The sequence below is a fragment of the Tachysurus fulvidraco genome, chromosome 6 (genome assembly GCF_022655615.1).
Source record: "Tachysurus fulvidraco isolate hzauxx_2018 chromosome 6, HZAU_PFXX_2.0, whole genome shotgun sequence".
Lineage (NCBI taxonomy): Eukaryota > Metazoa > Chordata > Actinopteri > Siluriformes > Bagridae > Tachysurus > Tachysurus fulvidraco.
In genome coordinates, this window is record NC_062523.1 from 28,088,208 (window position 1) to 28,111,714 (window position 23,507).

A 23,507-nucleotide genomic window follows, 5' to 3' on the forward strand; every position below is an offset into this window, starting at 1 on the left:
GACTACTGATCAGAAGGTCAAGATTTTCCAATCGCAGGTCCACCAAGCTAGCACTCCTGGGCCCCAGAGCAAGGCCCTTAACCCTCAATTGCTCAGCTGTATAAGTGAGATAAATGTAAGCAGCCCTGGGTAAGGTCCAAATGCCATAAATGTAAACGTATATGTAAAGAACCTTTCCCAAACTGCTTAGTGTCTCAGATTTCCTAAATTACCCTGTAATATTTATTGACACCATCATATGGAGCTCTAAATAACAATGAAGCTACTGAATTAAGATAAAGTTTATTCAAAAAATTAAGATCTCGCCACTCTCGTTCACGCTGCCAACTGTGTTTGAAATTAACTTTTCGTTAAGCCCTTACGATGCCTCCTAAGTGCCGTGCCCCCGGCAAAAGATTCCTCTAGTGAGCCCAATAGGAAGAGGAAGATGATGACCATCAGTGAAAAGGTCAAACTTAAGGCCAATCCTACTTCGCGGATTTTCACCTATCGCGAGGGGTTCCGGTCCCTATTAACCGCGATAAACGAGGGACCACTGTAAAATTTAATTGAATATTTTATGACGTACATCAAAACATAATAAAAAGAAAAACAAACAACTTTAGCATCTTCCCTTTAACCGTTTATCTTTAATCCATGTTCTGTATAAACTAATCTATAAAAGGAAGATAACTCTGTTTAAACAAAATCCATGTATGATTTTAGTGACGTTCATTCAAATGACCGGCACAAGATACAAGACACAGTCGATATTCATCCCATATGCTTACACAAGGCCCCAGAGGACATCTGTGTAAGCTGATAGATCATCTCTGGATGCCCGGTATGCCTTTTCTTTTTCAAGAGGCCGTCTCCCAAATTGTTTAACGCAACATATCAAAATGTCAGCATATAATCAGCTTAACTAACATATCATATCGTGGCTATTTGCTCTTAATGATAAAGCTAAACTGCAAATCGATGATGACACTGAAGGTCCACCTCGAGTCTTTCATTTGTTCTTTATGACTAAACTGAACTCCAGCATATGTTTTAACATGTCAGGATTATAAGGAGCTGTGCTGCCAGGCTGATATTAAACATGCATCAATGTGTCTGTGTAATATGCACAGTAACATCATTCAGCTATCCGGAGTTGTCTAAAATTACCACATGGAATAATCTAAGCTAAGAATTCCTTAACTGCTACATGTAAATAATTGCTATATGTAAATATTAGCTTTTAGCAAGAGAAAATTGCTCATTTTATAGATTCTAGTGGATTAATCTGAAAGCTGCATTCACTGCATCCACTTCTTGCATAAATATTGACCCCCTTTCGACCAATTCCACATTATGGCCTTTTAGCCAAGTACACAGATAAAGAGGGCTTCAGTATAAGAAGCAACCAGTTTGAATCAGGACAAATGGTGAATACTCTATCAAAGGGTTAAAATGACCAGCTGTGCAGAGACATTTTTGATAAATTGGTCAGTCAGGTTCATTCTAAAAAACTATAACATGCAGCTTCTCAGACGTGAAACATATCCTCAGGTTGATTGTAAACTCCAGGTAAACCGAATCCAGTGTTATTGTTGTTAGAGACTTCACACTGCTTATACTTTACCCAGGGGTTAACAATTAATCCTTCTCTCCATTATCTGAACTTTCACAATGTACAATCCTAAGCCCTTGCTTCTTATGTACAAATTTGTATATCCCCAACCATGAATGGCTAAGCACAGTATTGGACTGCTTTAAATACCACCTTGTTTCACAATTTCACATTAAATAAAACCTAAACTTTTTTAAATATAGTTTGCACAACATGTGGGATTCTGTGACTGCACAGGGATTTGGTGGACTAGTGGTTAATGTGTTGGACTACTAATTGGAAGGATTTGAGTCCCAGGTCCACCAAGCTGCCACTGCAGCTCTTAACCTTCAATTGTAAGTAAGTTCCTAGAACTGTGGTGTGCTAACCCTTCTTCTACATTACACATGGGAAACATTTCTCTACCTGGGGTTAAAACAGGGATTAGAATGATGATGTCCTTGGGTTAAACATAGTCTGTTTTCTAGAGGTAAATAGATGGTGTGCTACTAAACAAAAGAATGAATACTATTCTCTGGTTTGTTTGATTCATATTACTTTAGTTTACATTTGGTTTTAGTTTCAGATCCATTATTATTATTATTATTATTATTATTATTAGTAGTAGTAGTAGTAGTAGTAGTAGTAGTAGTAGTAATAGTAGTAGTAGTATTGATTTGTGGCATAAAATGCGATAATTTTATGGTTATGGTTTAAACAACCATTCATAACTTCAATAGAAATGTGATTTTCATATTTGTAAGATGAATCTTGGTAAAAATGTCATTATTAACCTTATCCCTGGTCTCAATCTTCACCATTGAGATCCATTTTGTTCATACAAAACAAGTTACCGTGTGAATTCTGTAGCATTCTTGATGAGAACAAATGCTTTCAACAATGAATTGTTGAACAAAGCAAAAGTGATTTAGTGCTTGAATTCCTTTTCCCTCTGAGGCACAGGATGATGATTCCTGGACTGGCTAAAAGCTGTATGTTGACTGCCAGCCTCATTCGACTGCCACTATGTACGGGTCAACTGTTTCTGGGATCCCTGCCCGCTGCGAGACAGCTCAATCTCCAGAGGATCTGCCTAGAAATCACGCTTTGCTTCCAGTGATGAAATTTAGAAACATAGATGCCTTCATGTCAGATTTTTAAAGGTGCCACAAACAGAACACTGAATTGTGCCATGGCAAGCTCCGAGACCATTAGTGACAGCAGGGAAGATGAGTACGACCCTTTTCAGCTAAAAGCATGAGGTGGGTGCATTTGAATGCTAAGGGTAATACGATACGTTAGTCCAAGTCTATTAGCACTGAAAATCACTGTATAGTTAATGGGTGCTATGTTGTATGGTTTGCAAGAAATCTGCTCACTGCTTTTATTTCATGTACCTGTGTATATGCCAACACGCATTCAGTATTTTAAAATTCAGCTTTAAAGCATGCTATGGTCATAATCCAGTGGGTCATATGAGTTAAAAACATAACACCCCCCCCCCCCAAAAAAAAAAAAAAAAAAAAAAACGCTGTCTAATTTGAAATAACTCCATAGGAAAAACTGCAAACTCACGACCTTCTAGGGATCCGCGCCTCGATCGCCTCTGGTACGCCTTCCCCGTAAATAGACAATGAGCTAGCACTTTTTTCCCTCAAACATCCATCATTATTAGAAGGCAGGCGGACCTGAGGTAATTCATCTCCTAGGGGAAGGCCAACGTATTGTGTATTCGGATAAGGCCTTGTACAAATCACCATCATGTCCGCATATGCTTGACGGTGAAATCTTTTTACAATATGAATAAAACATGCCACTTAGCAATGAAAAAAAGAGCTTTGCCGCAAACGTGGCACTTGATTATAGTGGATATTGCGGATAATTTGCGTTTGAGATCCTTTTTGGCTGATAAGAATACAGCAGCCTTCTAAGCTCTGGCCGTACGAGTCATGTCATGTCTTGCTACGTCTGAAATGTCTGAAACGTCTAATTACAAATCACCATCTGGGTTAAATTTGTTTAGTATGGAATGCTACAGTGCAGTGCATTGACTTGAGTCACCTAGACAAGAAAGCCTTACAGAGCGTACACTAATTTGGTGATCACTTACCAGCAATGACTGAATGACGCACCCTATGTAATAGCCTGCATGTCATTAGCATTGCTATGAATTAAGTGTAAGGTGTTAGATTTCAGCATTTCTTCTACTTGAAAGAAAATACAGTACAATGACGACAACAATGTGCCCTTAATAAACATGACTAATATTAGCTAAGCCCTACATCTAGATAGATTTTCAATTAATATATGAGATGATTCATACATGTTTTATTTTTATTGCAAATTTTTGAGTGAAAACTCGACCCGGCATGATCTGATGCTAAAATGTGGAGTGTGTTTAAGAGTATAATCTTGATTTTTTTCCTATTTTCCTATTAGCCATTTTTCCTATTACCTGGCATCAGCGGTTTCTAAAAATTGATGCATTCTGCACATTTACTTTTACAATTTGCCATGTGTGAGATTCTGAATCATCCAAAATATGTTTTGTAGGTGATATATAGTTGTAATATAACGTAGGTGCGGATATAATATTTTCAATAGAAAGAGTTTGAATCTCTGGTCCACCAAGATGCCACTGTTGGACCCCTGAGCAAGGCCCTTACCCCTCAAATGCTCAGTTGTATAAATTGAAATAAAAATCTAAATATAAGTTACTCTGGATATGTTTTTCTTCTAAATGCCAGAAATGTAAATGGATTAATGGGGCTTTTTACACCTGGTCACTTCATGCGTTTTCTGTGATCAGATAGCTATCCGATCGTAAAAAGACCAGGTCTAAATGCCCTCCGAAACGATTTCGTGATGGATATAAATCCGATCGTTCAAACCACTTCAGGAGGTGGTCTGGGATGCATTTCAGATGAAACTGGACAGGTGTAAATGCATGTGGTTGTTCAAGCCACATACGTCAGGCACTATACTCCTCCCAAACGGAAGTACGTCACTCGCAAATGATCTTTGACCCAGGCGTCTCGTTGGGCCTTACAATTCGCTGCTGCCCCCATTCTGAAAACCGCATACACCAAAGCGTGTTCTATTTCAATTGCATTTTGGGCGGGAGTAGAAAGATTGGATTGATATCCGATTCGCCAAGGCGCATGTATATGGATCATTGCTACAAAGTTCTTAAGGACGCATATCGGACTGTACCCAGGGCAGCCTTGGGGAACTCTGATCACTGTTTGGTCCATCTTATTCCAACATACAGGCAGAAACTAAAATCTACTAAGCCTGTAGTAAAAACAGTGAAGAGATGGACCAGTGAGGCAAAGCAGGAACTACAAGACTGATTTGACTGCACTGATTGGAGTATCTTTGAGGCTAGAACTGACAACCTAGATGAACTGACTGACACTGTGACATCGTATATCAGTTTTTGTGAAGACGTGTGTGTGCCAACCAAAATCTTCTGCTAGTACAGTAATAACAAGCCATGGTTCATAGCCAAACTCAAAAAACTTCGACAAGCCAAGGAAGATGCCTACAGAGGGGGAGACAAAACTCTGTATAAGCAGGCCATGAACCTACTGACAAAGGAAAAGCTGTAAAGCAGGTTTTCAGATAACAACCCTGCGTCAGTGTGGAAAGGCTTGCAAGACATCACAAACTACAAGAGTCGCCTCCCATCTCCCTCTGAAGCAAACAATGACCTGGCTGACGACCTCAACACCTTCTACTGCAGGTTTGAGAATAGCATCTTCACACCTCCCATCCAACCCAGTACACTGACTGACACCACACCTCTTGGAACCTCATTAACAACTCCTCCCAGCACTCAAGTCGCACTCACGATTTGTGAAGAGGATGTGAATCGGCTCTTTCAGAGACAGAAGACAAGGAAAGCCCCCGGTCCAGACGGGGTCTCCCCCTCCTGTCTCAAAGCATGTGCTGATCAACTGGCTCCTATTTTCACCAATATCTTTAACAGATCTCTGGAGCTGTGTGAAGTCGCCTCCTGCTTTAAATTCTCCACAATTGTCCCGGTCCCCAAGAAACCCTCCATCACTGGACTAAATGATTACAGGCCTGTTGCTTTGACATCTGTTGTCATGAAGACCTTCGAACAGCTGGTATTGGCCAACCTAGAGACTGTCACAGAACAGATGCTGGATCCCCTACAGTTTGCCTACCGTGCAAACAGGTCAGTGGATGACGCAGTCAACATTGGACTGCACTACATTCTACCTGGACTGCCCAGGGACATACGCCCTGATTCTGTTTGTTGACTTTAGTTCGGCTTTTAATACTATAATTCCGGAAATTCTCCACTCCAAACTCCTATGGTTCATTATACCCCCTTCCATCTGTCATTGGATCACCAGCTTCCTGACAGACAGGAAAAAACAGGTGAGACTGGGAGGTGTCAACTCCAGCATTCGGACAATCAGCATTGGTGCTCCACAGGGATGTGTCCTCTCCCCACTGCTATTCTCTCTCTACACTAATGACTGCACTTCAAGTGACCCAACTGTTAAACTCCTGAAGTTTGCAGATGATACTACGCTCATTGGTCTCATCCAAGATGGCGATGAACCTGCATACTGACAGGAGGTAAAGCGGCTGGTGCTATGGTGCAGTCAGAACAGTCTGGAGCTAAACACCCTCAAAACTGTGGAGATGATGGTGGACTACAGGAAAGACCCCTCAACACTACTCCCCCTCACAATCTCCAACAGCCCGGTGTCATCTGTGGAGGCCTTCAAGTTTCTGGGCACTACCATTTCCCAAGACCTGAAATGGGAGTGCAACATAAATGCCATCATCAAAAAGGCCCAGCAACGGATGTACTTTCTAAGTCAATTAAGGAAGTATGGTCTGCCACAGGAGCTGTTGATGCTGTTCTACACTGCAGTCATAGAATCTGTCCTGTGCACAACCATCACCATCTGGTTTGGTGAAGCAACAAAACAGGACAGAAACAGACTGCAACGCATGGTTAGAACAGCAGAAAAAATAATTGGCGCCCCCCTACCCACTCTCCAGGACTTGTACGACACAAGAACCAGAAACCGGGCAGGGAAAATCACTACTGACCCTTCGCATCCTGGACATAACCTCTTTCAGCTCCTCCCTTGTGGCAGGCGCTACAGAACTTTGCTTACTAAAACTGCCAGACACAGGAACAGTTTCTTTCCCCAGGCAATCACCCTGATCAACAACTCACCGTAATTATATTCACTGCTTCTTATCATAAGTACTGCATTATCAGGACTGTCAGTCATCACATCATCTGTATATTACACACTACTGCTGCTGTATATTGCACAAAAAGCATAATATCGCACAATATTGTTATTGGCACTCCCACACTTTTATGTACATTACTGATCGTTCATAGTCCATATTCATATTTCATATTTTCTATATTTTATTCATTCTATATCCATATTTTATACTCATTCTGTCAATATTGTATCTCAGCATTGTTTTCTTGTATAGTATAGTGTTATTTATGTCTGTACCTTTGAGAGTCACAAACTGCTGAAACCAAATTCTTTGTGTGTGTCGACACACTTGGCCAATAAATCTGATTCTGATGTATATGTATGTATATACGTATGTGTTTGAGTTAAAAACTCGTTTGTAATTCTTTTATTTCCACATATTTTTCCTCTTCCTCGTGCTTTTTTTTTTTTTGCGCCGCGTCAAAACAAAGGGGTAATTAATCACTTGCTGCCAATTCCCACAGAGGAGCCGTCTTTCTGGTAACAAGAATACAGCCATTCCTCCCGTAAGTGCTTTGACATCACATCACCATAAATAACATTGAGCATGAGCTCTCTCTGTGGCCTGACGCGGCCTCCTTGTGCTCCGTTAGCCAGGAAGTGAGCCCATAATGGCCCACAAATGCCTTTATTGGATTACTGCAGCATCTCAGATTAACAGCAGCTGGAGCACAAAAGAAGGAACCCTTTAGCAACAGAATAGCAGCTTGAGGAAGAGGAGTGTAGGCAGAACAAACAGTTTATCTTTTGCCACGGTTTATTTAAGGCTGGGCTATAAGGCTAGTATATAATTCCTTACCATCAATTATCCTACAACACAACACATTGTAATGGAATTACATACATTATTCACTCTAACTGGTTGGTTAGAGGTAACTGCAAAGCACTTTACACAAAATGTACTAAAAGTGTTTGATTCCAAAATGAGAGATCCAAAATCATGGAGGCTTTATACACTATTCTACGCTCTTTTGCAGTATAAATAGTGCAAAATACCAGGAATTTCAAATATACAGGTTTCACTCATTTAATATTTGCACTAAAATGACTGAAAAAAAGCAAGTCCGAACATTGGACACTTCATGCAACTCAACACTCATAGCTTTGCTTATGTAGTGGGAAAAAAGGGGTGGGGCTACAAGGCATTGATGCTGGATGAGAAAACAGTTTCAAGATGGCTGATGAACCTTCGGGAAACAAGACGTCTTAGAAATGTCTTTAAATCTACTTTGAAAATGCAGATTATTCTGCTTAGTAAAAACGTTATTGTACAACATGAAACAATATGAGCTTTTTAACATGTATACGCTAGATGCTAGAGTGCATAGTGTGTAGTGTGTAGTGAGTCATTTGGGAGGCTGCTTATGTTTTATCAGGAAATATTTACCATAACCTGAATGACCATGAACAAAATATATAGCATACGATATACAGGAGATGTTATTGACCGCATAAATGATGTAATCCAAAAAAGACAATATGTTTCCTTTTATGTCAAGGTTTCTTGATTAAACTCTCAGGGAATTTTTCCACCACTGTGACCTTTGATTTGATTATTAGTGATCTAGTTACTGATGGCACGTCTTATTGTGAGAATGTTATACAGCTAAAACTTAAAAAAATAACAATATACTGGTCCTTGTATCTGAGACGGTGTAACATCATTGCAAGACTGTTTTTCCTTCCAGTTGTTTCTTTGACAACTGATGTGCATCTTGGTCTCTTGCCAGATACCATTGAGGTTTTATGTTGTTGTTGTTGTTGTTGATTTTATGGTAGTCTGGTTTGTCTTCTGTCCATCATCAGTATCTGAAGATGTAAATAGTCAATAATCACCATGACTGTTTTCTGGGGGTTTTTTGGGTTGTAAGAGGTCCTTGAGGAAAACAGGGCATAATCGTTCCTGCAGTTTGAATGCACTAAACTGCAACTGAGACCCAAATCAAACATTTAGGGATGATGTGAGAAAAGACTTTATAATGGCAGATTGGGGTATTTCCGGAAATTGAGTCTTATCCTGCAATGTATTTATGGTGGAGTTGGTGGTGGTTCTCGTATTTGATATCTCGAGAGATGACCGTTTCAAGAAATCCGATGATGGTACTGTAAAGAAAACTGAGTCATTGGTGATTATGAGGAGCAGATGTATATGAATCAAAAGGACTAAAACAGATTCTGATTCAGTTTTAACTGCACTTGGACTCATCGTACTCTTCTTTCCATCACATAGATCTAGACACAGGTCAGAGTGTCTGGGGTTTCCAGAAACTTGCTCCATGTTGGTCTGTACTAAAATTTAAACCCAGGTTTAATTCTGAAACTCTATTGAAGATCTTAAAACCCACTGAAATTATGGCCAGTTGTATTTTTTTAATTTATTGCAGATTATGTGTGATTGTTGATCTTTGCATCAGATGTAAGAAGCCAGATATCTTTCTGATTTTCTGTCATGTCTGTTTACACCTGATTCATTGATTTTTCATTGTAGGTGTGAAGGAGATGCTGTAGATGTGGGTTGGGGTTATTCATGGTTATGTCCTTAAAATCTGCACTAGAATTTGTTAATATTGTTGGCCAATAAACAAGTGGTCCTCTGTTGACTTGACTGGTTTCCTGTATTCAGTTCCAAATAGAGGGGGCACGGTTGCTCAGAGGTTAGCACATTCGCCTCACACCTCCAGGGTTGGGGGTTCGATTCCCGCCTCCGCCTTGTGTGTGTGGAGTTTGCATGTTCTCCCCGTGCCTCGGGGGTTTCCTCCTGGTACTCCGGTTTCCTCCCCCTGGCCCAAAGACATGCATGGTAGGTTGATTGGCATCTCTGGAAAATTGTCCGTAGTGTGTGTGAGTGAATGAGAGTGTGTGTGCCCTGCGATGGGTTGGCACTCCGTCCAGGGTGTATCCTGCCTTGATGCCCAATGACGCCTGAGATAGGCACAGGCTCCCCGTGACCCGAGAAGTTCAGATAAGCGGTAGAAAATGAATGAATGAATTCCAAATAGAGGGATGGGTGATTAAAAAATTTTTAACATGTTTTCTAATTCCTTTCTCTGGCCTATTTTGTAATGGTATGTTTCGAAAAAAGGAAAAAGAAAAACTACCTTACATAAGCAATAGTAATGATCAAGTGTTTTCTCTACTTTAGTGGCATAATGTTTGGAGATAAATGTTTGCCAGGAGACAAATGTGTGCACCTGAGCAATTATCATTGCTTTAGCACTTAAAATGCACTTAGTGTGGAAAGAAGAAAAAAAAATAGTGTTTGCACATTTATCCTGAAGATGCAAGATCAAACTCGGGGTCAGTTCTGGGCTTGTATAGGAAACCCAAAATGTTCAAGTAGAGCAAAATAAGAGATAAATAGGTACACCATATTAAGAAAGTATAATAGTCTTCTTATTAATATGTACTTAATTTCTTAACAATTTGTATTACCATTTTTTCACCACCGTTTTTTTTCTTTTAAGCTAGTGACGTTCACTGGGAGGTTTAAAGTTTTCTGTTTGTTTTTTAACGTGCAATAAATTACCATGTCATAAGTTGCCTTTATTCCACTACTATAAAATTGCTACAGTATCTGGATGAATTCAATAAGGTCAATCAACATTGCTATTTGACACCCAGTCTCTAGTGCAGATGGCTCTCACACATGGTGCGGTCTCACCTGAGTTCGCTTGAAGGGAACCCCGGACCACCAGGTGTTTCAGGCGGATGGGAGATTGATTCCCTGGACTGTACTCACTTGGGTACAAAAACAACTTTCACACATGAATAAACATATCAGGCATTTTGTGCAAAGGGACTTGCATCCAGGGGGTAACCTAAGAGAAACAAGGCACTGTGAAGAGACAGCATTGAAAGTCACAGGGATCGGACTTGGATAATATTATATCTGGTTAGACTGAGCAATATGGTATATGGAGGACTTGCATACTGTTATACCTTCATTGTTATTTATACTACAGTGATGTTAAATTCTAAAATCTGATTAGTCAGACAGTTTTGATAATTTTTTTTTGACATTTATGCCAGCTGTAATTCAATTCAGCTTTACATTAATGTGTTTCTTTTAATAAGTCATTGTATTGGTAATAGCAGCTCATTCACAGAGACTTGCTGGGTGACCTACATAATCTTAGGGTAATATTAAAATAATAATAATAATAAACTAAATGATTCATTTAGTGATGCTTTTGTTGTAAGTAGATATTTATTTAACATTTATATAAGGAAACTTCAGTGCCAATACACAAAGAGAGGAGAAAAAAAAAGTTAACCTGACCAGAGTATATTGTTGTCTATAAAAATAATAATAATAATAACAACAATAATAATAATAATAATAATAATAATTTATTATTATTATTAAGCAATCAAATTATTATTATTATTATTGTTATTGTTATTATTGTTATTGTTATTATTGTTATTATTATTATTATTATTATTTTCAGATTTAAAATCAGAGACAGTGGTGCAGTTTTGTGTACTACTTCCTGTAGTATGTAATTGACTGTAAAAATGGCTGGCAAATGACAAGAATTATACTCATACTTTACCTGTAATAAGCAAATAAGCATCGCTTCATGGGTCATTTCTGTGACATCACTTATTAATTGCCATCATTTACTTTTTCTTAATGAATTTATCACAGTTACTAACTGTAACTAACACGAGTAAGTTAATTTAATTGTAAAAAAGCCGTGTCTCTTGTGTGGTGTGTAGTGTAGTGTGTGATGGCTACGACTCTGTAGTCATAAACCGAAGACCTGATGCATTAACACATGTACAGTCTGATTCTGTCTGATCACTTTTTTGAGATGAAATCACCTTTGGAAGCATTGCTCAGCTTTTTCTTCATCCTGTCTTTAGTTAGTCTGTGTCTATGCCTTCGACTTGGTTTGTGTGGCTTGGCTTCGGACCCACTGTGGACTCTACTACGACTAGGAAGAAAATAACTGAAATATTAATGAATTAGTAAAATGCCAGATTTTGTCCTCACTCAGCTTCAGGTAGTTAGTGAACATGAGTGAATTACATGTATTTTCCCCTAATCTAGTTTCTTCTCTACGGTAACTTAGACGAGCATCATTAGAGGAGTTCAATTTCCCCCATATGATTGAGTTTAGTGCAAACTGATCCAAAATTCTTCTTATAACAATAGAATGTATTTTTAAAGGAACATTTTTCATTCAACAAACAAATAAATCGCAATAACATAATTTTAATCAATAACATAATTTTATAACCCAGTAATCTGTGTAAATTACAGCATGTTACTGTACAACTTAATCCATTTTACAGTAATAAACCTCAGCCACCAATCACACTGATGTCTAAATATCTAAACAGCCGTTGCAGTAGTTTAATTTGTCCAGGTTTTTACAGTCAGTAAGTTAGTGTAAAAAAAAAAAAAAAATCGGTAACTTCAACTAAGTGTGTTGTTTATTCATTATGAAACTTGTTTCAGCTGCTTTCAAGTCATCCTACAACTCTTTTCTAGCTAGTGGAGGCTTCTTGCTTACCTTTTTATTATTATCTATTGTAATCTGATGCATGGAGGTTATCAAACCAGCTGCACTGACAGAGATGCTTGAGATCTTTCCATCTGACTGTGCTTTAATAATTTTCTAATAATATTAAATAGGACAGTCAGCTTTAGAGTTAAAAACTTCTCAGATGCTGACTCCATGGGCTCAGAGGGGTCTTCTAGCAGTGCCTCTAGGACCACGACCACTGAGGGGTCCCAAGAGGGACACGATACAGAATGGCCTCAGCCTTCTAGCACCACACACATATCAAGAGACCAGAGGGTGCCTCCCAAGGCCCCTAAAACAGGTGCATGGTTAACAGCAATGGCTGTCACTTAAACCTTTAAAGTAGAGTATGTTAAGCCCTCAGATAGGTGAATTTGCAGGTGTTCCAACACTGCAGAAAGAATTCTATTTTAATCTAAAATAGCCTGCATTTTAAAGCATATGAATTTTGTCTCTACAGCCTCAGCTTTCCATATCTGGGGGACCGAGGATAGAGAATTGCCCCCCTGCACCTGATATAGAATGCCCCGTCCGACAGGAATCCCCCAAGGAGTCTCATCTAGGAAGGAAATCAGGTCTGCGCGAAGTTACCAATATTTGGCCACTTAGTCCTGTCACACACTCTGGCTAGATCTCCCAGAAGCAAAGGCATATAAGAAATGCCTCAGCTAAAAGGTATGAAATCAGGGTCTATTCCACAGAAGAAGGTAGTAAAGTGCATCAAACATAACCCTTATAACCCTGAAAGGGTAAGCATGGGTGTGAAACCCCCTGTTCCTTCAGCCAACACTGAAAATGTCTCGTGTAGCAGACCCAAAGGGATAAGTTTGGCTGATGTTGCCATTAGCCTCAATCTCCTCTATGCCTGAGCAATAGAGAGGTGCTATGTCTTTCACATCAGAAAGAATGGAATTCACCCAAGTAGGACACAAGTATGTCCACAAAGGTATGTTTAAATCCTAAATCACCCTCAGGAAGGTGGTGTTAGAGGAATAAAACACATTCTTCTCTGGGTTGAGTAACAATGACTTCATAAGGGCTGAGCACAGTATCATAAACCAGACCTCAGATCTGATTTGAGACACAATGTGTTTGAAACATCAAGAACCTGTATAACCTTTGTGTATGGTTCAAAGCATGGCGATCTAAATTTGGACGCAGTCTCAACATTCTGAGTTTCTCTTTAGAAGGGGAACATGTTCGATTGTCCCTTTGTCCAAGATGGGCTGCAGGTCCTGCTGAAGGAACAAAACCTGCCCTATACCGACAATAGTGGGCGACAGGGACCAGGGAGCAGAACTAAAGAAAGAGTCAAAGCGAACTCCATAGGTTGGCAAAACTGTACTGTTGAAGAAAATCTAACCTGGGGGTGGGAATCCTTGGGCATCAGGTTTCCTTCTTTGTCAGCCTGGCAGATATGACCGATCTCAGGTCCTGTCTCACCTGACGGGCATGGCCCTGAGTGTACTGACCGTCTGTCTTTACATTTCTCCTGCCTAGTGGTGCTAGTATAAAGCCACCTGCTAGAATAAGGCCCCAGCTCAGAGCTGCGGCAGAGGATACATTCTCTGAACACCACTAATTGACATTTTGCCTCCAGATACCTGTCAACTACAGGAATCCAGGAGTATCCAGGTGAAAAGCTTTGTTTTTTCTTTTATCCTTATTAGATTGAGCCACAGGTGCCTCTTTGTGACAACTAGGGCAGCCATGAAATGGCCAATGGCATGGACTGTCTGCTTTGTGGCATGGAGGGTAAGATCTGGGTTCAGCTGATCTTCAGAATGAGTTTTTCTACAACTCCGACACCTCGGAGGAGGTCAGGAAAGAAAGGGAGCTTCCTGCAAGGGAGGCACACGGCCTGATATCAGGGAAGAAGAATCAAGTTTAGAGAGGATAACTCTAGCCTGCTCATCATGCCAATTCAAACTAAGTTTGCAAACAGTGTGGGAAACCACCTCCAGCAGCTCCTCAAATGACACTGATTGTTCCTCTTTAAGAGGAAAATCAGTGGCTACACATCTCAGTCAGGTCAGAAGAAATCACAGAGCGAGCTCCTGAAGCTACATGTGCATGCTCCTCACCCAAACAAACAATGCAAAGACAATGTGCTATCTGCCATGATATACTGTAGTGCGGACACGGATGCAAACATCTTTTGAAATGTTTGGATGCAATTTCAAATGCTTTATTTATATGTCCGGTATTGTACTAAGTATCAGTTCAGTGATTCACAGGATCGCTAAATCCTAGAAACAAAACGTTTGTACAAAATAGTTTTGAGTTTGTACAGTTAACGGCAGACACTGCTATTTTTAACACATCCCTTTCAACTAATTGCCCAACTGCACAGACTTACGAGCATGCATATCATGAATGCTGGGACTTGTTTGTTTTCTGAGAATCTACTGAACCTACTGGTAACTTGTTTGCCATGTAGCAATAAAAAATATACTAACAACCTGGATTATTCTGGTTAGTCACATTGTACTGCTATTATTTTGAATAACACTGTATCTTCTTTTTCCGTAATCTCAACAGACAAGACAGACAAACAACGATGGTCTTGACCCATTTATGGCCCACAAAGCAAGCTTTGCTTTAGCACATAACCTCCTTGAGAGACTAGATTGGCATTTTTGTTCCACACAGAGCTGCAGACACTGCTTCCGCGAAGCGGCATTACCATAGCGTCATGACTCAGCATTGAGTTCCCTCAAAATGTAACTTTCTAAACAGTCTGCAAACTTCTAAATTGGAGTTTAAATATTCAAAATATGAATAAAGCTTTAGATGCAGATCATTACGGTTGATACACTGAATGAACAGCTCTGAGTCTTCGAGGCCTTGACTCGTTGTGAGACCAAGAACTCCGATGACATTAACAGCAGACCCTTTCAAGTTTTAAGGTGGGGTTTCGATTAATTGGACCTGCTATGTCCGGCACATCCAACAGATACTCGATCGGATTTAGGGCTGCGAAATTTGAACTTGAACTCTTTGTCATGCTCCTCAAACCATTCCTGAACAGTGAGACAGAGAACATTATCCTGCTGAAAGAGAATACTGCCATTTGGGAATAGCTCTGCCATGAAGGGGTGTACTTGGTCTGTGTCATAAAATAGAGGCAAAGGTGGATGCAAGTGCATAAATGTATTCATAAAAACTAGGATTAAATAAACCGTGAAATATAAATCAAATTAGCTAAAATTTATGCACTAAATTAAGCCTAGGGCTGGCAAGACAACAGACATAACAGGACATCGCTTGATGTTGACTAATGAAATAACAATGAGCATGACCAAGGTTGGAAATAGCCCACAAAAGAGAAGAAGACATACAAATAATGCACAAAGTTGCCCTCTGGTGGTCTGGGGGGGATTGTTTATCATGATCCTGATAGTCTGCAAAACAAATAAGTAATGATAACCTCGTAATTTCAAATTTTATTTTGCCAGCAAGTGCAAAAAAATGACAAGAGACGAAACACTGAATTAATATCACAGAAAAATATTTTTAACATGACATTTTTGGAATTGAAATACAATTCATAGCTAGATCTTTTTTTCTCAGCTTGCAAACATCTTAAAATTCAAGCAACAGGAAGAATATTAATTTCAGTGTTCATTGAAGAAGCCATTTATGAAGCCAAACTGACAGACTTCAACTGTATTAAGAACAGAAGTCTTCATTTTTTTTTTTTTTTTTAAGATGTTTCTCATCTACTCGTTCCACAATTTTCCAAAAAAGGCAGCTTGTTAATTAGATCTGGAAAGTGTGTGGATTTCTTTTCCTATCATAATAATGTAAGCGGTCTCTCATTGTGTAATTTTCAAGCAGGCTTTGTAGTGAGAAGAGATTGGAGAGTCTTATTTACACGAACAGATTAATTAAAAGAAGACGACTAAAAAAAATATATTATTTTACAGACTGAAATTGTACATTTATAAAAACTGGTTAGAAGATTGACTTGGAGAGTATTTCAGTATACCAAACCTGTTTATAGATGTTTAGAGAAAAAGTGATCCTGACAAAAATGATGATGATGATGATTGGTTGACTTTCGACTGTTCCGTGTCACCACAACAGATTATCCGAAACGTATTTTTTTATTATTTAGCCTAGTTTTTTCACCGGATGTCCTTCCTGACACAACCATTCCATTTTAGCTTCAGTAGCTGGGTTGGTTCCCTGTGCCACGGTAATGAAGTGAAGTGACGTGACATACAGCTAAGTATGGTGACAGCTAAGTATGCCATTTAACCCATCCAAAGTGCACACATGCACAGCAGTGAACACACACACACCATGAATACACACCCGAAGCAGTGGGCGGCCATTTATGCTTCGGCACCTGGGGAGCAGTTGGGGGGCTTCCATGCCTATTAATCCTTTCTTGCTCAAGGGCACCTCAGTCATGGTATTGCCAGCCCAAGACTCGAACTCACAACCTTAGGGTTAGGAGTCAAACTTTCTAACCATTAGGCAATGACTTCCCCAGGATTTTCGCATATCCCAGGCTATTATAAGCTTGGGGTCAGAGCACAGGGTCAGCCATCGTGCGGTGCCCCTGGAGCAGGTTAAGGACCCAATGAAGATGTCTCAGCAGCTTGTGGGCTTGAACCCTGACGTTCTGATTAGGAACCCAGTGCCTTGACCACTGGACCATCATGTCCAGCACAAGGAGCACAAGATCCTGCTTCTGGACAAATGGGACACAGAACCTGAAAGTAACGTACAATAATTTTGCCTAAATGTAATTGAGGCTATTTACCTGATGGACTCAATGGATGAAATCTAACCTTAGACATGATAAATGTGAACCAGTAGACTGAAATAAGAAAGCTGTGTGCAAACTGAGTAACTGGTAACACACTACAGAAGCAAACCATCAAAGACAATCTGCTGCTCTCTCCCTATCTGACTTCAAAAGTATAAAACACCAAGGTACCATTTTGGTGTGTAAATCAACGCAGCGCTGAACAAACTTGGAAAAGTTTAAAAGATTAATTGGTGAACTTGAAGGAAAAAAGTTCAGAAGTTTCCTTGCACTGAGATGTACCAGAGGTAGATTGAGTTGGCAGTGTAAGTACTTAGGGGAGAGTTGTTAAAGAATGCAAGAGGTTCGTATCTTTATTTGTGCTTTATGATGAAGCGCCTAAGGAAAAAATGGTGATTTTTGAAGAACCGATGTTCTTCAAACAGAAACTGTTGCTTGTGAACCTTGACACAGTGTAGAGCATAACTGAACACTGTCCAAACTCTGATTCTCATTAAAGCTATGGGATGTGGTAGCTCAGTGGTTAAGGCGTTCGACTACTGATCAGAAGGTCATTGGTTCGAATCCTAGGTCCACCAAGTTGCCACTGCAGGGCCCCTGAGCAAGGCCCTTAACCCTTAGTTGCTAAGGTGTTTAAGCTGAAAAATGTAAGTCACTGGATAAGAGTGTCTGCTATATAATGTAAATGTAAATATCAAAAAAAGAGAACAGTTTATATAAAGCGAGCATGGAACACTTTCTTATTAACTTAAATCTTCAATCATTTACGCTTTCTTATTAAGTTACTGTGGAACTCGTAGGTCACAATGCGTAGTGCAAAGTATGAAAGATTTTGTAACTAATTTAAACGTTAAAATATCTGCCCAGTTAATCTAAATATCTGGGACTAATTTCAGCAACTGATTTTCACTGTATGTCATTCTCCATGTGTTGCTTCTGGTTTATTTGCTGATTGATGGGTTGTTACACCAAATTACTCATTAAAGGCAGGGTCTCTGATTTTTTGAGAAATACTTCAGAAAACTGAGTCGGGCCGACAAATTAAATAAAAAATCAAAACAAACGTGGAGCCAATGAGCGGAAAGGGGCGTGTCTTGTCAATATGCGGCGGAGAGAGTGTTCAGTGCGCATATGTGACATTAGCAGAAAGCGGTTTTAACATTGACATGGAGAATAAAAACAAATAAAGAAAGTGAAGAAAGACTTACGATAAGGCAAGAAGTAGGACGTGTTAATATAGGATCAGCTTTCCAGCGCTGGAGAGAACTGAAGGAGCAGGAAGTTGGCCACATATTCACAGGTTGGAGTTTCCCGAGTCAATAACTCCTGAGCTAAACGCTGTTACTACACAAATAACACCTCTTTTCTATCGTAGTAATGTAGAGAGGCAGCTACAACCGCGTTTTGTGTAGTAACAGCTGTAGTTTAGCTCAGGAGTTATTGACTTGGGAAACTCTGTTATTGACTCTGTGAATATGTGACCGACTTTACTTAAGATGCCGAGGCGCTTTTTTCCTTCTCGATAGGTGAGTAACGTTGGTTGCCTTTGTTACACAGAACTAATATATGCCTTTGTCCTTTACATGATTATGCTTGTGTGTCATTTTTGCTTGTTTGTTTATCTGCAATCGTATTGTTCTTCCCTTCAGCTATGATAGACACATCTTCCCATTAATTGCCTGGGTTACGTATGTATGTGTGGGCGGAGCTATCGATACAGGGGTGGGACACATGTGGGTTAGGGGCGTGTTTGTTTTGGTGATTTTATATGTCAACATAGACTTTCAAAAACCGGAGACCCTGCCTTTAAGTGCGAATGAATGTGTGAATGGACTGGCATCACATCCCATGTGTTCTCACCTCATTCCTAGGATAAGCTCCAGATTCAAAAGGACCCTGACCGAGATAAAGCATTTACTTATAATGAAGGAATGAATGACATGACCAAACATACAAGCCTAATGCTATTTAGTTAGATACGTTTGCTGTGTGTTCATGCTTGAAGGCTTTTTTTTTTTTTGGTGTCTGTGGTCAAATTACTAAACAAAACCAACCCTCATAAATTAATGAATTATTTACATTTGGATTGTTCAATTAGAATTTCTTCATTAACATCTTTATACTCAAGCTTGCCATTTTCCTCAGACAGCAGCCAGCTGTATGTCACGCGATGTCATTAGAAAGTACCATTAGCATAATCCCCCATGGCGTAGCATCAAGCATCTTAAGGCTGCATGAACACACACTGATGCAACAGGGAGATGCAAATTTTCAGACTAGTGATTTATTTGCACAATATGGGTGCAGGGAGGGTGAAACATTTAATAATGGAAAGCTGTGTTGCTAATATAGAATATGTTACCTGATATTGCTGCGGCTTGTGGAAAAAAATTCCAAAATTTTACAAATATGGCCACAAAATCAAAATGTATTAAATATCATCGCAGTCTGATAGACCACGGAGAGCATGCATCGAGCGAGCGTGTATACAGATCACTCACGTTATTTATTTTTATTTAGCATAATGGTTCTTTGCTGTTCGTTGTTCTGTAATAAATTTAGCTTAATTGCTTGTTTGGGTTAATGCCAGATAATATACATAATGTCCCTTGTCACTTCATTCTATTCTACATGTTTGCTTATTTACTCTTGTGTGTGCTAATGAATTCTTTAGGAGATTCTCCAAAACAGCACTAATCATCTGCACTCATCAAAACTATAACTATAAATGAAATACAACAGGCTATTATTGAGACTAATGACTCTTATTGATTTGTGTAGTTAATTCAGGTACATCTTTCAACAAGGTCACACAGAGACACCATGTATCGATCAGTCATAACATTAAACCATAACCGCCTGCCTAATATTGTGTAGGTTCTCATTGTGCCAGCGTAACAGCTCTGAGGCATGGACTTAACAAGACCTCTGAAGGCGTGCCGTGATATCCGGCATCGATCTTTAGCATCAGGTCCTTTAATTCCTGAAGGTTGCCAGGTGGAGCCAATGGAGGCTCACAACGATTGTCTTTTCTCAGACCACTTTTTAAGGTTCTAACATATTTTAGGTTCTAACCTCTACATCTCCACCCTACAAGACCTGATGTGTTGAAGGTCCTTTGTTCTCATCCAGTAATCTATCACAATTTGACCCATGCCAAATAATTTTTTCCTGCTTCCAATGTCAAAAAATGACTGTTCACTTCCTGTATAATATTTCACACCCTTTACATGTGCCAATCATTGTTATTCCCTAAAAACTTCACAGCATTTAATATTATCTTTCATTATTTCTTATATACTGGTGGGTCTAAAAATCTGAGAGCAAATTGAAAACCGGTATGTTTTCCCCCCTATTTTCAAATCACAGAATATCTTAAATATTTAATATTATTCGATTTGTTCAATGGTTCGATTCCCACCTCCGCCTTGTGTGTGTGGAGTTTGCATGTTCTCCCCGTGCCTCTGGGGTTTCCTCCAGGTACTCCGGTTTCCTCCCCTGGTCCAAAGACATGCATGGTAGGTTGATTGGCATCTCTGAAAAATTGTCCGTAGTGTGTGAGTGAATGAGAGTGTGTGTGTGCCCTGCAATGGGTTGGCACTCTGTCAGGGTGTATCCTGCCTCGATGCCCCGATGACGCCTGAGATAGTTCGGATAAGCGGTAGAAAATGAATAAATGAATTCTACACAATTTCTAGGTCTGAATTTAAATGGAAGCAATTTTGATATTGACCATAGTGCTTTGTACAACTGCTCTGATGTTCCCTTATGTCTAATCTCTTCTACTGAAGCAGGAGATCAGATGATGCACAGATGAATTGATCTAAAAAGGATCATAAGGTTTCGCACCAACATGTGGAGTCCATGCCAGTTTGAGTTCATGTTAACATTAAAGCAACAATGGGAATGAACCGAATACTAAGAGCGTTTGAAATTCATATCAATATGTCAAAGATTCAGCTTTTCATATAATATAAAATGTTGTATGTAGTATTAAACTAGAAAAGAAGTCGACATGGTGGTTAAGACTCTGGTCAGAAGTTTGAACAAGGCCCTGATCATGTTTGGCCCTGACTTCCTTACAAGTTTTTTTTTTCTTCTTCTTCTGGATTGAGGATATTTTTGTCTATCCCAATTAAAAATGTATTTCTTTGAAAGTTCTATGCTTCATAAAAGCCATGTAAATGTTTGGAATGGTCTTTAAATGAATATATGCAGTACTAATCAGGGCTGCGATGACTGACATATTTCTAAAAATGTACAAACATACACAAATATCTATAAAATACACATGCATAAGTCTTATGTGCACCTACTATATATCTAGTACCATGTTGTTTCTCTTTTTGGTCATGAGAACAGCTTGAATTCACTTGAGTGTGGATTCTCCCACATGCTGGATGCTCTGGGCATGAATATTGTACCATGTGGCAATAATTGTGCTATTGCAAACAGACCTTGCCACCTCAGCCCAAAGACACTCGATTCAGTGACGAGAGCTTGTGACACGATTCTCTCTGGACGTATCCGTCTCACTGATGACAAATTGTATCCATGAACAATGATGCTCGGACATGCTGCTCTGTTTCCTGGAAAAAATGTCACTTTCTCAGCGCTGGCCTGCACCGAAACTGGACGACTCATTGCCTCTTTCTGTCAACATCCACACAGGACCATCTTTCAGTTCTTGTAGCCTACACAATGTCCGTTCTGAGAGGATGTTTTTGCACACTGAACGTTGAAATTGTAATCAGATTAGATGTTTTGGTTTGTCCAAGCTGTTTGTATGCACAATTCTTGCATTTGTTCCATCTGAGGAAAAACTCCTTTAGGTGGAAGAGGAAGAAACCTTGAGAGGAACCAAACTCCAAAGGAAACCGCATCCTCGTTTGGGTGAAACTGGAGGGCGAGATTAAGAATAGTGTCATTTCTACAGTCATATACACTCACTGTTATATTTATTTGTTTGTTTGTTTGTTTGTTTGTTTATTTATTTGTTTGTTTGTTTATTACACCAAACCATTTATATACAGTAGCTATGTGTGAACTGGCCGAAGCAAGGCATTTGTTGAATACAAGAATCACTATAACATATAACAACATCAACAATAATAATAGCAACAATAATATATATAAAATAATAATAATAATAATAATAATAATAATAATAATAATAATTGTTGTTGTAATAATAATAATAATAGAAAATATTTTCCATTCCAAAACTCCATAAATCACTGCTTCTTGTAACAAGAAACTCGCGACCTATACTAGTGACAACACATCTCAATCACATGACTTGCGACAAACATAAAATAAACCAAAAAAAAAACCCACGATTTTTCAAACTATATTTTGCTTTTATGTAATACACAAATTCTCCTTGCTAATCTGTCATGTATTGCTTTTTTCACAATTCCTAATGCCTACTGTACAATCACTTACACAGTGATTCTGTGCTACATTTCGATTTTAAAAGCCATTCATGAAGCATAATCTGTCCTTCTTACCAAATTTCAACAAAATGCTAATCTCCTAAGAACCAAAGTGAATGTACCTGATTTCAGATCATCATACAGTACATTTATAAAGTGCTAATGCTGCTTACATAAGCAACATCACTCATTAAGGCTGCTAAATACTTAGGGTCGGCTTCCAGAGATACGCAGCGGATAACCTTTGTCGAGGCACTCGCATCTCGAGTAGGCTCATCCTCGCCCGCTGGTGCTGCGGAAGCAATTACCGTGCCGCTGATGTAGATGGCGCAACAAATAAAGTACTTAAGAAAACGATTTCACCATTAGCTGAGCACTTTGTTTGTGTTAGGACCTTTGAGAACATCAGGCCTAGCTCCATAAAGGGAGGCAAGAAGGTGTGTGTGTGTGTGTGTGTGTGTGTGTGTGTGTGTGTGTGTGTGTGTGTGTGTACAGGACCATTAGTGGCTGGTTTCTCTTGGGGGATTGAATAAATGATGGGTGTGTATCAGTGTGTCAGACCGACATGGTGTTGTGTGTTGGGATGGGGTGTTTTTTCTCTACTAATGGACCTCAGCTTGCATTAATAGTTTCATTGTTCAAGGTGATGGTGAAGTTTCAGGTTGCATTGGGGAATCTCTGATGCTTTCTCTCTTCATTCCATAGTGCTCATAAATAAATTTCACCTTGCACTTTCTACCTCACCGATTGCTGCCATTACATATGAATAAAAATTTGCGTTGTCCTCCTCACTAATCTAATATCATAACCAGGCCTTGGCTTCAAATACTTTATTATTTGTGTGACGCGAAAATTCACACTCCGTGTCTAATGAGAACTGTAGACTTTGACCTTAGA

The 23,507-nt window shown here is 39.4% G+C and overlaps 1 long non-coding RNA gene across 4 annotated transcripts in view; it reads left to right on the forward strand.

Moving 5' to 3' along the window:
- LOC113646241 overlaps window positions 1–16,022 on the forward strand; it is a 51,144-nt gene extending 35,122 nt beyond the window's left edge. Inside the window, exons 3-5 of one of the 4 annotated variants that reach the window (XR_007140739.1) lie at window positions 706–823; window positions 2,531–2,835; window positions 12,856–16,022. This is a non-coding gene — a long non-coding RNA (uncharacterized LOC113646241). Of the gene's footprint in view, window positions 1–705; window positions 824–1,797; window positions 1,930–2,530; window positions 3,070–12,855 lie in introns of those variants that run through there. The other 3 variants (XR_007140740.1, XR_003441389.2, XR_007140741.1) reach the window with 3 other exon arrangements.
- The last annotated feature ends 7,485 nt before the right edge of the window (window positions 16,023–23,507 follow it).